The sequence below is a fragment of the Chiloscyllium punctatum genome, chromosome 33 (assembly GCF_047496795.1).
Source record: "Chiloscyllium punctatum isolate Juve2018m chromosome 33, sChiPun1.3, whole genome shotgun sequence".
Taxonomy (NCBI): domain Eukaryota; kingdom Metazoa; phylum Chordata; class Chondrichthyes; order Orectolobiformes; family Hemiscylliidae; genus Chiloscyllium; species Chiloscyllium punctatum.
The window spans coordinates 62,748,198-62,751,758 of NC_092771.1; the positions used below are offsets into that span (position 1 = coordinate 62,748,198).

General features: G+C 44.4%; 1 non-coding gene across 1 annotated transcript; it reads right to left on the reverse strand.

Annotated features, from left to right (window-relative positions):
• Positions 1-2,317: 2,317 nt before the first annotated feature.
• trnas-gcu (transfer RNA serine (anticodon GCU)) lies at positions 2,318-2,401 on the reverse strand. The gene has a single exon. It is a non-coding gene; the product is annotated as a tRNA-Ser (tRNA).
• Positions 2,402-3,561: the final 1,160 nt, after the last annotated feature.

Genomic DNA, 3,561 nt, shown 5'->3' on the forward strand with positions numbered 1-3,561 from the left:
CGCTGCTCCAGATGAGGTGGGAGGTCCCATCCCTGGCAGCTCCCTCACCTCTATACCATCATAGAAATAGTGCCAACTGACCATTTCCACCACTGGAGCCATTGGTGGAATATCCACACCATGAAAACCTAATCTCATTTTCATCACCACCGAATCATACTAAAATACTTCCTTTCTTAAACCTTATTTAGCATGTGCATATTGCAGTCAATCCGAAGTAAGATAATGGTGTTAATTGACGTATGTTCAATAAAAATTACATATTATTTTTTAATGTTACTGCTACTTAAAAAGGACAATGTTTGTAATGAAATCACAGTTTTATTCCGTGTGAGTAAACGTGATTTGTATTATTTAAATTGAACTTGTTCACTGTGTAAAATGATGAAGTACATCTCAATTTCAAAACAAAATTGGTATTGTTGTCATCCACCTTGAAATGTGGTCATAGAGATGTACAGAATTGAAACAGACCCTTCAGTCCAACCTGTCCACGCCGACCAGATATCCAAACCCAATGTAGTCCCACCCGCCAGCTCCCGGCCCATATCCCTCCATACCCTTCCTCTTCATATTCCCATTCAAAAGCCTCTTAAATGTTGCAATTGAACAAGCCACCACATCCTCTGGTAGCTCATTCCATACACCTACTACCGTCTGTGTGAAAACGTTGTCCCTTAGGTCTCTTTTATATCTTTCCCCTCTCACACTAAACCTATGCCCTCTAAGTCTGGACTCCCTGATTCCAGGGAAAATACTTTGTCCATTTATCGTATCCATGCCCCTCATAATTTTGTAAACATCTATAAGGACAGCCCTCAGCCTCCAATGCCCCAGACGAAACAGCTCCAGCCTGTTCAGACTCTCCCTAACTCTCAAATCCTCCAACCCTGGCAACATTCTTGGAAATCCTTTCTGGAGCCTTTCAAGTTTCACAATATCTTTCCAACAGACAGGAGACCAGAATTGCACGCAATATTCCAACAGTGGCCTAATCAATGCCCTGTACAGCCGCAGCATGTCCTCCCAACTCCTGCACTCAATATTTTGAACAATAAAGGAAAGCATGCCAAACGCCTTCTTCACTATCCTATCTACCTGCGACTCCACTTTGACGGAGCTATGAACCTGCATTCCAAGGTCTCTTTCTTCAGCCAAATTCCCAAGCCCTTATCAATATTTTTATAAGTCCTGCTAACATTTGCTTTCCAAAAATGCAGCACCTCGCATTTATCCGAATTAAATTCCATCTGCCATTTCTTAGCCCATTGGCCCATCTGAAAAGATCCTGTTGTAATCTTAGGAAACCCTCTTCGTTATGCACTACACCGACAATTTTGGTGTCATCTCTAAACTTACTAACTGTACCTCTTATGCTGATATCCAGATCATTTATGTAAATTATAAGAAGTCGAGGTCCCAGCACCGATCCTTGTGGAACTCCATTGGTCACAGGCCTCCAGTCTGAAAAACAACGCTCCACTGACACCCTCAGTCGTCTACCTTTCGTCATCAATCTTCTTTGTTACATCTTCAAAAAACTCAATCAAGTTTGTGAGACTTGATTTCCCACGAAAGCGATGTTAGGTATTAGAACGAAACGTCTGTTAATGACATTCGTTTAAAGACACTTTCGATGTTTATGCTGCATTAATCTGTGGTTATTGATCCACAGTTTATGTTCACTTCCTGCAGTTAACATGCTGATTTCTCCAGTTGTTCATAGTTCAGTGTGATGCATCGAGTGTGTGCATAACGAGAGGGAGATTGCTTCCCACTTCTTATGTTTATCGGTGTCTTATGTCCTGCCTTCATCAATGCCAAGAGCAAGCGGGAAAGGGCGAGATCAATGTGTTAGTCTGTCCAGCCCAATCGCGGCACCCACATCAGCAATTCTCTACTGTGCATTCACAGCCAGTTTTCTGTGCCACTACACCCACCCCCTGCACCTTTTGAAATATCTCTATTATTTTGTGGTGTCGCTCTGTGCTCTTATCACCAAGATGAATCACTTCTACCCAACCTGCTCCAGATTTCTTTTGACAAAACACTCATTAAGAATCCCATAGCATTAAATATGCACATCGCATCTCTCGTTATTTGGTTTCCCTGGATCACTTTCATAAGATTAACATCCACAGTAACTTGACTTGGAAAAGACAATCACGTTCCTTTTTATTATCCTAATTCAGTCTACATTTCGTTAAATTCAGGCATCAGTCTCAAATTATTCTTTGAGGTTTTAAAATCTGGTCGATGCAGATAAACTAACCATTGGAGCTTCAATTTCAATAAGACAGTGTGATAATCCAAAAATAGCAGCGAGAGTGGGATTCGAACCCACGCGTGCAGATCACAATGGATTAGCAGTGCATCGCCTTAACCTCTCGGCCACCTCGTCACATATGCATGTAACGCTATAACATAATCTCCCAGGCCATCACAATCTCATCATCTCTGGGGAATCTCCCATTCACAGCCTCCAACCTCATTGTCCATGAACCCTGCACTGCCCGATTCTACCTCCTTCCTAAGACCTGCTGTCTCTGCCTGCGCTTGTTTGACCTGACTCATCTCTTCATACCTCAACACCTTCCTGTCTCCCCTGTCCAGGAAATTCTTACCTACATTTGTGACACCACCTATGTACTTCATCTCACTAAAGACTTTTATTTCCCTGGTCAACAATGCGTCATCTTCACCTTGGAGATCCAGTCCCTCTGCACATCCATCTGCCATGACGAAAGTCTCCATTCCCTCTGTTTCTTCATCTCGCCCCATCCCAACCAGTACCCTTCCACCGACACCCTCATCCAGCTGGCTGAACTGGTCCTCACCCTCAACAACTTTTCTGTTCAATCCTCCCACTTCCTCCAAACCAAATGTGTAGCTATGGGCACCCACGTGTGACCGAGCTATGCCTGCCTGCCTGTTTGTCAGATATGTGGAATTGTCCGTCTTTCGCAGTTACTCTGGCACCTCTCTCCACTTGTTCCACCGCTACATTGATGAATTCATTGGCCCCACTTCCTGCTCCCACGAGGAGGTTGAACAGTTCACCAACCAAGACATTTCACCCCGACCTCAAATTCACTTGGATCTTCTTGGCAACTCCCTTCCACTTGTTGGACCTGTCCATCACCGTCTCCAGCGAATGACCAATGAAAGACATATATTACAACCCCACTGACTCCCACAGCTAACAATACGACACCTCCTCCCACCCCAACGCGTGTAAAAACACCATCCCTTATTCCTAATTCCTCCGCCTCTAGTGCATCTTTTCGAAGGATGACCAATTCCACCTCAGAAAGTCCCAGTTGGTCTCCTTCCCACGTGGTTTACGATGCCCCAGGGCATCTCCTCCACTTCACTCACCACCGCCCTTAAATCCCACCCCTCCCGCAACAAGGACAGAATCCCATGTTTCTCAGCTTTCACCCCACCAAACTCAGCATGAAACACATCAGACTCCACCACTTCTGCAATCACCATACAGAACCCACTATCAGGCATATATTTCCCTCCACACCCCTATCAGCATTCAGAAAAGACCATTCC